This window comes from Budorcas taxicolor, chromosome 2 (genome assembly GCF_023091745.1).
Source record: "Budorcas taxicolor isolate Tak-1 chromosome 2, Takin1.1, whole genome shotgun sequence".
In the NCBI taxonomy this organism is placed as follows: domain Eukaryota; kingdom Metazoa; phylum Chordata; class Mammalia; order Artiodactyla; family Bovidae; genus Budorcas; species Budorcas taxicolor.
Window position 1 is genome coordinate 117,706,995 of NC_068911.1, and position 12,374 is coordinate 117,719,368.

General features: G+C 42.6%; 1 protein-coding gene across 3 annotated transcripts in view; it reads right to left on the reverse strand.

Annotated features, from left to right (window-relative positions):
* The window catches only part of CLASP1 (cytoplasmic linker associated protein 1), a 274,154-nt gene extending 262,320 nt beyond the window's left edge, over window positions 1-11,834 (reverse strand). For all 3 annotated transcript variants that reach the window (XM_052658970.1, XM_052658975.1, XM_052658963.1), the window contains exon 1: window positions 11,738-11,834. The gene's annotated coding sequence lies outside the window, so the exon portion shown is untranslated. The remainder of the gene's footprint in view (window positions 1-11,737) is intronic.
* Window positions 11,835-12,374: the final 540 nt, after the last annotated feature.

Consider the following 12,374-nt stretch of genomic DNA (forward strand, 5'->3'; position numbering starts at 1 on the left):
CCAGATATACCCTAGATGGCAACCCACTCCAGTACCCTTGCCTGGAAAATCCCATGGATGGAGGAGCCTGATAGGCTGCAGTCCATGGGGTCGCTAAGAGTCCGACATGACTGAGTGACTTCACTTTTACTTTTCACTCTCATGCATTGGAGAAGGAGATGGCAACCCACTCCAGTATTCTTGTCTGGAGAATGCCAGGGACGGGGGAGCCTAGTGGGCTGCCATCTATGGGGTTGCACAGAGTCAGACACAACTGAAGCGACACAGCAGCAGCAGCAGCAGTTCTCATTAAGGGCTCTCTGTGTTTCAGGCCCGTTCTCATGAACATCTATGTACACACTTTCTGCATCCCCTTCGGTCACCCATGCCACCCCTAAAAAGATCTAGCAAGCAAATGACCACAAGATGTGTCTCCTCTTCCAGGGCTTACTCACTCTTCCACGATTCCACAAAATAATCACTATACAATTCAGCTAAACACTGTTATCCTGTCTAAACAAATGCTTCTTCGGCAATTTCAGAAATCAACTCCAAATTCTGAAATGAATGAGAGGATAAAAAGATTTTTCCATCATGTTCACTTTATAAATGCACTCACAGGCCACTGGCATTCACCACCATTAGGTGAGTTCAATCAGCAACAGGCTAAAATACCACCCTCATCAGCCAACATCAACTCCAAAGGGAACAGCGGGGCATGAGCACATTTCTTTTTATAAAGGGCCACCCTCCTCTGAATGGGATCCCATGTCTGGACAGGGATCTATTAAATAATAAAAATACTTCATAAATCAGACTTTTTAGACAAACATATAGCTTTAGATTAAGATACACACCAGGCCCCAAATCTCCATAAATAAGGCCCAAGGTAGCAAAAGAAAACAGTCAGCATCTCTCCTTCCCACTCTCCCTGGCATAAGCCATTATTCCTACTAACGGAGGTCAAGCTCTAGCTGAATCACTCTGTTGGTTGACAATTAGCTTGAAAGCATCTCAAGTACTGGGTTTGATCTGGCCTCTCTGATGTTGTTACATCGTTCAGAACTAGAAAATACAAGAATAAAATAATCCCTTTCTTTGTTTTCACTGTTAATAATAAGGATCTGCTAAAATAAGTACTGGATGAATAACCAGAATCTCATGATAAAAGTGTTTATATAACAAGATGCTAAGAAATACCTACTTAGGAGTCAAAACCTACCAGAAAACAAAACAACGAAGGCCAACCTTTGAAATGAGCCTTCCCCTCCTGGGTATCTGGATGGCAGATTATAAAATGGACTCCCAAGGGAGGTCTGATCACTTAGGACAAGTAACATTAGACTCTTCGGAACACTAAAGAGTGTGAGGGAGGGAAATCTGATAATACAGACTCAGAGAGAAAGATCAGATACTTTTCCACCAGGTAACTTTTGGGATTTCTAGGCAAAAGAAGAGTTTTATAATGATACTTAATTTTCATGTTAGAAAGTGATACACACTCATCACACAAATTTAAAATAATTTTTGAAATTAAGAGCTTCTGTCAAAAATGAAAAGGCAAGATCTAGATACACAAAAATCACATCTAAAGTGAGTAAAATTCCCAATTTAAAACTCATCATAATCATAAATAACAAGTTAAAAATGTTTCAATCATCCATGAAATGAACCCCACACTGTGCAGCCTGAGGTTATCCGTGTATCAAATGTCACATATAAAACAAATTCCTATGGCATTTGAAAGGTATCAATCCCCACATTTGGGAAGATGACTTAAAAGGACCTGAATTTTAAATCTTAAAGAACTTTATAACATATTGATCACTAATCTTTTAAGAATAATTTTCTGGAAATTCCATGGCAGTCCAGTGATTAAGACTTGGCACTTTCACTGCCGAGAGCCAGAGTTCAATCCCTGTTCAGGGAACTAAGATCCCTCAAGGTAAAGCCAGAAAAACAAAACAAAAACAAACAAACAAAAAAACCCCACAAGGTGCAAAGTACAGCCAAAGAAAAGATTAATTTTCTGCAATTACCCAAATATATTTGCAAAGATCTAAGTTTAGCTTCACAATTCAGTCAATAAAACTTAAGCAAATCCCTTACACAGTACTGGACTGGGCATTAGAGTGAATAGGGGAGAAAAGAAGGTTAGAAATTGAAAAACAAAGAAATATACAGTCTACTCTGAAGGTCCTTATAATCTACATTGGAACACAAGACTAGACAAAATCTAAAGAAAGGGAACTCACATTTACTAAGTGTATCTTATGTGTCAGGCAGCAAAGCTGTAATAAACAACATCCATGAATCCTGTCACAAGGGAAGAAAACAGGGAGGGGCAGGAGGGTGCTGAAATTGAGGCGGGTGAGGTCAAAACCCAAAGCACAACATACATGCCAAGTGATAACAGGATAAGTACAGTTTTCACTGTGCTGGGCTAACTCCCTTCAGTCTGCCTGTCTGACTCTGCAACCCCATGGACTGAAGCCCACCAGGCTCCTCTGTCCATGGGATTCTCTAGGCAAGAAAACTGGAGTGGGTTGCCATTTCCTATGCTAGCGGATCTTCCCGACCCCTGATCAAACCTGTATCCTTTGTGTCTCCTGCATTGGCAGGCGGTTCTTTACCACCAGCGCCACCTGGCAAGACTGGTGCTGGGACAACTGGACAGCCACGTACAAAACAACAAAGTTAGACCTGTACCTCACAGAGGTTACACAAACTAACTCGAAACGGGTCACGAAGATGAATGAAGAGCTGGATCTATAAAACTCTAAGAAGAAAACATAAGAACAAATCTCCATGACCTTAGATTTGGCAACAGATCCTTAGACATGACATGAGAAGCATGAAACAATTGACTAATTGGATTTCATCAAAATCACTAAGGACATTATCAAGAAAGTGAAAAGACAACCTACAGAATGAGTGGGAGAAAACATCTGCAAATCATATATCTGGTAAGAGCTTAACGTTCAGAATATTTCTGTTCAGTTCAGTTCAGTCACTCAGTTGTGTCCGACTCTTTGCGACCCCATGAGTCGCAGCACACCAGGCCTCCCTGTCCATCACCAACTCCTGGAGTTCACTCAGACTCATGTGCATCGAGTCGGTGATGCCATCCAGCCATCTCATCCTCTGTCGTCCCCTTCTCCTCCTGCCTCCAATAAGACTTCCTAAAACTCTAAACCAAAAAGACACACATGTGCTCAATTGCTGCAGTCATGTCCGACTTTGCAACTCTATGGAATGTAGCCCACCACGCTCTTCTGTCCAAGGCATTCTCACAGTCCAGTTTAAAAATGAACAAAGGCCCGCACCACAACTATGGAAGCCTGTGCGCCTTAGAGCCCCATGCTCTACAATAAGAGAAGCCACTGCAATGAGAAGCCTGCACACCACAACTAGAGAGGACCCTCCTCTCACCACACCGGATAAAGCCCGCGTGCAGCAATGAAGACTCAGTGCCGCCAAAAATAAATAAATAAATAAATAAATAAAAACGGACAAAGAACAGCAAGGTCTGACTGTATAGCACAGGGAACTATCTTCAATATCTTATAGTAAGCTATAATGGAAAAAATATGAAAATATTATACATATGTATAACTGACACACTTTGTTATATACCAGAAACACATTATAAATTAACTATACTTCAATTTTTTTTAAATGGGCAAAGGATTTGCACGTATATTTCTCCAAAGAAGATATACTAAGTGTCAATAAGCACAAGAAAAGATGCTCAACACCTTAGTCAGTAGGGAAATAAAAATCAAAACCACGATGAGCACTACTTCACACCTACTAAGATAGCTATAATTTTTAAAAAACAAACAGAGATAACAAGTGTTGACAAGGACATGGAAAAATTGAAACCCTTGTACAAAACTGCTGGAAATGTAAAAAGGTACAGCCACTGTGGAAAATTAGGCAATTCCTCAAAAAGCTAAACATAGAATTATCACATGATCCAGTAATTCTACTCCGAGGTATACACTCAGAAGGATTGAAAACAGAGATTCAAACAAATTTGTGAACCAACATACATTACAGTTACAATAGTCAGAAAGTGGAAATAACCCAACTTGCAACAGCAGGTGAAGGGATAAACTGGAGTGTCCATATAATTGAATATTATTACCAATTAAGAAGGAATAACATTCTGACACAGGTTACAATACAAATGAACCTTGAAAATATTACGTTAAGTGAAATAAACTAGTCACAAAAGGACATATAATTATTCCACTTTAATGAAATAGCCAGAATAGGCAAACTCATAGAGACCAGGGCCTGAGAATGTAGGAAGAATGAGGATTTACTGCTTACAGAGTTTCTCTTTGGGGTGATGGAAAAGATTTGGAAATAGACTGTGATGACTGCTGCCCAAAGTGACTGTTATTAATGCCACTCACCTGTATACTTTAAAATGGTTCCAATAGCATATTTTGCCAAAGTGAAAAAAAAAAGAGTTTATATATAAAGTCTTAAGGAGTCTGGCCTGTCTAAGGGTGGATCTCAAATCAAGGACTCAAGTCCAAAAGGGACTGTAGGTTCCCAGATCCAACCAGCCCTCATGGAAACCCTCATGAGAAGACTGCATCCCTACATCCTTCCTAATCAGAGAAGAGGCCTCTCCAGATGCTGCCGGACTTTCCCCCAAGACTGCCCACTGACCTTTCCTGCAGGAAAAATAACCTGTGCTGGAAAAAACAGAGATAAGTGGAAAGGAAACTGAAGAATCCAAGAGCCAAACTCTGCTACTTTGCAGCTGCATGACCATGGACAAATACTCAAGTGCTCTAACTAAGGCTCAACTTCCTCTCATTATAAAATGAAAATTGCATCTACCTTTAAATGCTGCCGTAAGACCTGCCCAAAGAGCACCCACGGCACCCAGCCTAGTTCCTGGCTCACGCTGGGTGTCCAGTCCATGATAGCTCTTACCACTGGGACAAGAGGTCTGTCTGCCACCCTTGAGCCAACCAAAGGTTTGGCAGGGCATGGCTCGGGCCTGGAGAAGTCTATGACTTTCAGAACTCAAATAAAACACCGATTTCAGAGGAGGAGCTGTTTCTATGCAGTTCAACGACTCTTGGAAAGACTGGCTTATTGTTTGCAGAATGAACCCAGCTACTCTACATTAGGAAGGAAGCTGCCAGACAATCACTCCTCTCTAGACAACAAGCCTCTGTTCACATCGAAGCCCTGCCTCGACCCACAGGAGAGACGTGCTCTGTGGAGGAACTGAGCAGAAAGTCGGCTAGAAGGTCGTCCTGAGGCAGCTCTCAGGCTCTGGAAGCCTCAGCATCACTTGAGAAATCTGTTAAAGACACAGATGTCTCACTCCTGATACCAAACATTCCAGTCACTATGTATTTCAAGAAAGGCCGTTGAGCACAACTGTCTAAAGAAACACTTGAAGGGAAGGTACAGAGATGTCCTAAGACTACATTCTGATGTTGACAAACAGACCAGTCTGCCTCACAAAGCAAGAGCTGTGTCTTCCTCCATGCCTATCGAAAAACACACTAGCTTTGGCAACACAGGACGTGGAACCCATGGAAGTGAAAGAGATCGCCTGCAGGTAATAGCCAATTCAACCTATATGTTCTATACTTCTCACAGGAAACAAAAAAAGTAAATTTTATTACCAGAACTTGGTAAAAGTTTTGTCAAGCACTCTTAAATTGCTGGGGTAATTATTAACTGATACAAGCTGTTGGTCAGCATTCAGGCAATATGTATCAAAAGTCACCCAATATTCTCACTTCTTGGAACTGATCCAAAGAAAACAACACAAAAAAGCACACTACATGGCAAAAACAGCCACTGTTGTAATATAAAGTATTTATAAAAATATATATATACCTGCATATCAAGCATCCTGGTTTACCAGGAATTTCCTGGCAGTACAGTGGTGGGGAGTCCACTCTCACTGCCAAGGGCCCAGGTTCAATCTCTGGTCAGGGAACTAAGACCGCAAAAGTTGCGAGGCACAGCCAAAAAATAAGGATCCCAGTTTACCAAACTCTACCATTATCAAATCAAATATGACAAAGCTATTAAAAATCAAAGTGATGCACACTAGGTCATTACATTGGAGACGGAAATGGCACCCACTCCAGTACTCCTGCCTGGAAAATCTCACGGACAGAGGAACCTGGGGGGCTGTAGTCCATGGGGTCGCAAAGAGTTGGACACGACTGAGTGACTTCACTGTCACTTTCATTCATAAAACACGGAAGACCTAAAAAGACTTACTACAAAACAGGGACATATGGACAGGACACTGAAAAAACCTGGAAGTGCGGAGGGGGGCAGGAGGATAAATGAGTGAAAGGTATCAACAGGTACAAACTTCTAGTTATAAAACAAATGTATGGCATGATGACCATAGTTTAACAATACTGTACTGTACATTTGAAAGTTTCTAATAGATTACATTTTAAAAGTTCTCATCCAAGGAAAAAAAATTCTGTAAGGTGATGGATCTTGACTTATTGTGATCACTTCACAATATACAAAAATCCTGAATCACTATGCTACACACTTGGAAACCAACATATTGTTACATGTCAATTTTACTTCAATAAATACAAAAAACGTGTTTGGATTACAAAAAGAAAAAGAAAAAACCCTGTGTTAGGATGGCTTGATATAGGTTTTCCCCTAACTGGTCTCTCAACTTTCTGTATTATTGCCATATTACTGTAATAGGATTACAAATAAGTTTAACTCATTCTGGTTAGAAAGTTAACTGGACAACCGTTCTCAAGGTAGAAGGCAGATTCACTGACCTCAGTCATGCTGATGACATGCTGAATGAAGATAAACGCACCCAATCATACCATGGTAGCAAGATGGGCGCAGGCCAGTTCTAAATTTTCTTTCACAAAAAGATAAATCTTAACATATTCATTAACTATTAAACTTTAAATTTACATTTTTTTAAAAGGAAGTATAAACACACTGAAGGAAGAGAGGAAACCTGGTCTGGCGGATTTCACATGGCAAAAACGATCAGGCGACTTCAGAACCACAACTTCAATATAAGGTGTAAAGTTACGTCAGTAAGAGACAATTTATACAAAAAGAACATCAGGCTGAGAAACAGAAGACCCAGTTCTCATCCTCATTCCACTGGGTACTGGGATTTAACTCCGAGGTCTTGGGTTCTCATTTGTAAATTGACAGGATAATTGTGGTATTTCCACTGCCGGGATTTTTGAAGGGAACAAAGAAGATTAAGAATGTAAAAGTGTTTTGAAAATCCAGGGTTTGTTCCCTCCAATCTGGCTGTTAGGATTATGAAGATGTTCCTACAAACAAGGGTAACCATGTTTAGGAGACATACTCCAAACTGATAATAAGAGGATGTATCGCCTCCCATGGGGCTCAACAGGATCTGGGGCCAGACCTTCCCCTTTACTTCCATGTTCAAATCTTTTAGGAGAATCTATGACTGTTACCTGGTAATTTTTTTAATTTGTAAAAGCAAATGCAATCACTGACAAAATTAACATAGAATGCAGGACTTTCAAACTGGCTTTTCCAGATTTACCTTACGATTGTTAAAAAATTGTGGCTGCCCAGGCCCAACAAAGACTTAACTGACCAAAATTTCTGAGTGGCTAGCAATAAATAAGACCAGGCCGTTTGTATTTTAAGACCCTCTCCAAGTGATTCTGGCAACATGATTACTGCTTTTATTTTTTTTTTGGCCGCATCTTGTGGCATGCAGGATGTTAGTTCCCTGACCAGGGATCGAACCCATTATCCCTGGACTGGGAGCTCAGAGTCTTAACCACTGGACTCCAGGGAAGTCCCAGTTACTGCTATTATTATTACATTAACTCTTACCATGAATACATGACAGGAAGTCCATATACTTACTCAGTATACGCCAGTCACTATTCTCAGCATCTTACATATATTATCTCACTTCATCCTCACACAGCCCTATAAGAAGATGCTGCTATTAACACTGCCTGCCCTTCACCCTCCTTTTGTAGATGAAATTATTAAAATACAAAGAGATGATCTAACTGGCCCATGGCCCAAAGCCACAGGGCTAGGAAGTGGCAGAACCAGAAAGCTCACATGTCTGAAAATCCTTGATACAGTTTCCTAACTTAAGACAGTAACTATATATTCTGGTCAGGTCATATCAAATTCTGCTTTATTTCATATATTACATTTAAAGGACTTTAACAAACAAGAGTTGTCTAAAGAGAGCACAGTGATATCTAGTTTAGGTGATATCAGCTTAAACCACACAGGGACAAAGGGCCTAGGGCTGTTTACATACTTCAGCATCACAGGGACGGAATTTGTAACATTTTATCTGTCTCCTCCATTACACTGTGAGTGAGCCCTTGAACCATGAGACCCATGTATGTCTTTTCAGCAATATCCTTGTGGTTCCTGAAAGTGAAAGTCACTCAGTTGCGTCCAACTCTTTGCGACCCATGGACTAGAGAGTCCATGGAATTATCCAGGCCAGAATACTGGAGTGGGTAGCTGTTCCCTTCTCCTCGGTATATTCCCAACCCAGGGATCAAACCCAGGTCTACCACATGGCAGGCGGATTCTTGACCAGCTGAGCCACCAGGGAACTAAAGAAAGAGTTTAATAAATTAATCAATAAATCTAGAAAAGGCTTGATGACTGTCCTGGGAAATGAAAGACTATTTCATGGAAAAGAAACACATTTGATTCATGTTACTTCAGAGAGTTCTAAGATCAACAGGCAAAGGGGAGGGGCAGACTGGAGACAGTCTAGAATATCTTTCCAGCAGTCAAGACCCGTCCAGTGACAGGAAAGCAGGCTGCGGTTTGAGGCTCAAGACCAGAATACAGTAGAGGAAAGGCAGGATGTTGGACTATGGGGCCTCTAAGAGCTCTTCCAAGGCTCCAATCCTTTTATTCCAAGTTAAGATGCACTGGTTTATTTCTTCACACTTTCTACACAAACTGGTTATACAAGGCCAGTAGTCCAAGCACAGAGGCTACTACAAAGTCTTCTACAAACTTCCAGGACCCTCAAGGACCTAGAGAAGAATAAATCACCAGGGGAATCTTCCCAGGAGGAAGGTAATGGATACAACAGGAATCAACAAGAAGTGAGGAGACTTCCAGGCAAGAAATAGGAGAAAAGTCAACAAAAGTATTACAGAAGATATGCTGCCATTTGAACACATCTGAGCTACATCTTCAGAGACGCCTGTGGGAAAGTGGATTCTGTGGCGATGCCATAAGAATCCGAGGAGCAGGAGCATTCAGCCTGGCAGTACTGGTCTGAGCTCAAAGAGGTGAAGAAAGCCCTGCAGTGTGAAGACGCAGCTAACACTCAAGAAATCGTGGTGCTAAAAAGAAAAGGCCTTTAGAGGTTAGTTAACCAAACACACACACTCTTTATGGATGCTGACCTGGTTGCATTCAATAAAGAAAGGTTAGTTTACTTTCTTAAATTACATTTTACAAACCAAAGACTGAATCATCAGTGATTCTGTTTTCAAACATTATTTTCTGCTACTGTCTATTCTTTTCACTATGTGACTACCACACTTGCAATCATCAAAGTTGTTATCAAAACTCAGCTCTGAGCCTAATATGTTATCATCCCTTAAATGATTATAACATTTACCAATAGTACTATGAAATAAAAAGCATTATCCATCAATCTAAAAAGCTACAACTTTATAAGAAGATTGTTAAGAATAAATGGAGTCTGAAAAAAGTAATTTATGTCTCAGGTACAAAAAACTATCTCACCCAACTTATAAACTGTGAGATTGAGCCATCTAAAAAAAGGGCGGGGAGAAAATTAACAAAGGATTAAAGGGAAATAAATCTAAATCCCAAACCAGTGAACAAAACATAACACATGTGAACAATAAACTTAATGGTCTTCTGGCCATTCATGTCTCAACATCCCTGTCAAACTATTTTAAGGATCTGAAATCTTGCTCTATAAAAAGCAAGTTCCCATCATCTGAACTACACTTAAAGAGATTCTATGGCAGCAGTTACTCAAGCATAAAAAAACCAAGCTTCAGATTTGTGCTTCCTATTAGCACAAAAAAAATGTCTACCTCTTTCAGGTAAAGCTGAGCCTGTGGCCAAAATCTTGGCACTCTAGGAGATTGAGGTTTTCAGTTCTAACACTAATTTAAGGTGCAAAGGCTTTTTCCCTATTCACTACCACTTAGACTGTAACATGGAGATAAAATATTTGACAACTCCACCACCAACAGTCTCTTCAAAGGATTTCTGACTTTGGTTAACCTTAGTTGGGAGAATACAAAACTACAGCTGAAAACTCAACAAAAATTAAAACTTTAAAATCCTAAAACATCTACATGTTAGCTGATAAGCTATGAATTTCAGAAACTGAGCACTGAGTAACAGTTGCTTAAAAAGATCCAACTACACAATCTTACGAAGATGGATAAGCAAACAGCTCACCAAAATTTAAATCCTTCTTAGCAAATGGAAAAGATAAGTAATATCCAGTAACTCTGGGACACTGTGATGTTATTTTTCTTATCTATATGGTCTCTGCATCAATGTTACTATTCTCCACTCCCTTAACAAGCGAAAGGAGCCCACTGTCCAGGATTTCTCTGATCAAGAGGACAGTAAATGTCACAATAACAGTAGTAAAAGCAACAATTTCTAAAGCCATCATTTATGCCAGATTCTGGCACTCAAACAGGGTGCAAGGCACACGGCAGCGAGCAACTATTTCTCACTTCTGACTCTTCTGCATCACTGCCTCCCAAAGGACTAGAGAATCTAGAGCTCTGGATGTCATATCTACAAATGAAAGTATCATCTTTAAAGAGCTCACAGGTTCTACAAATGGTCAACATTAATGAACGAATCTCACGACAGAGAAACTCACCCAGATGCAATAAAACATGTTTCAAAGCTCCACCTAATTTTTGTTTTTAATTTTAGGAATAAACACAAGTTGTTGTTGTTGTTTTAAAATTATGTAATAAGTGAGACTCTGGAAAACCCCAGACTCATCCGAGGGGCTTGGAAAACGAGAAAGCAAAATGTGATGAGTTCCATTGTACCCAACCAGGCTAACGTGCAAGATCACACACTCCTCTCCGTCAGAGCGTCCCTGCCAATACCGAAGAACAACAAAGGCAAGTTGAGGAGGCTGCACAAGGCTTAACTCAGCACTTGTCCGCTTTCCCAGCCTCCGAAGCAGCTCGCTGCGGGCCCGGGGACCTACGGCACCCTGCGCATCCCGCCCGGCCCGCGCTCGGCTTTGTCTGGCCCGGCAGGACCCCTTCCCTCCCGATCTTTCTCCACACCCACCACTCGCCCAGTAGTAGTTGTGGGGGGTTTCTCCCTCTCGCCCCCTCCCCTCGCAAGCCCCGGGTCTTTTCAAACGCGGCTTCTCCTACCAGGCCCGAGACTCGGGTCGAGAAGGGGGCCCGGGGTGGGGTCCGGGAGAGAAGAGAGAGGGGCACACAAAGCCAGGCTGACCCCAGAGCCACCCCCAGCCCCCTGCAAAGCAGCGTGGGATCAGCGATCTGCGGGCTGGATAAACAGTCCTCCGCTCCCGTTCCCCGCCCAGCTCCCACCTAAGGGCCGCCCCCCTCCCCCCAAAGAGCGGATGACAGCGCTGGACCTAGCCCCCACCCAGCCTCGGTGCCCACAACCGCGAGGGGGGCAGGGGCCTGGGAGGCCTGGGGTCTACACACCCTCGTCCTAACCGAGCACTTACGGCCGTATTATTCGCTCCCGTTGCCTCTGCGGACCAGACGGCCGCCGCCTTCTCCTCCACCCCAATGAGGTTAAGCGCTTGGTGCGGGGATTAAAAAAAAAAAAAATTTAGAAGCCCAGAGCGCCTGCGCAATAAGGTCTCCCTTTTTTCCCCTTACCGCCACGACCCGGCTGGACCATAGAGTGTGTAAACCGAGAGCAGAGAGGCGCCTGCTTCTCTATGGTAACGCCCAGCGCAGGCGCCGCCCTGGCTGCGACGGGATTCGGGACCTGCCCGTCCCCAGAGCTCTTGCCTACTCGGAGAACGTCAATTGGCCCTGATGGGGACCCGTAGGGAAAGGTTCTTTAAGAAAAGGGCGGCGAGGCTGGAGTTAGACCCCCGGCGAGTTGCGGCAAAACTCAGGCTAGGCAGAGAGGATTGAACCTAAACGACCATGGCAGTAGCGCTCCAGAAAGCAGGGAGCGTAGAGCTCAGGAGGAACCAGGAAAGCTTTGGTGAAAGGCGTCCAGCCAGAACTTCCTCCGGTGGGGGCGAGGAGGTCTACTACCTGAGGGAACCGGCCTTTCACTTCTGGGTTACGCGCTCGGCGCACCCTCTGGGTGTCCAGGGCGAAGAAAATTGTGCCTTGCGACTCTCC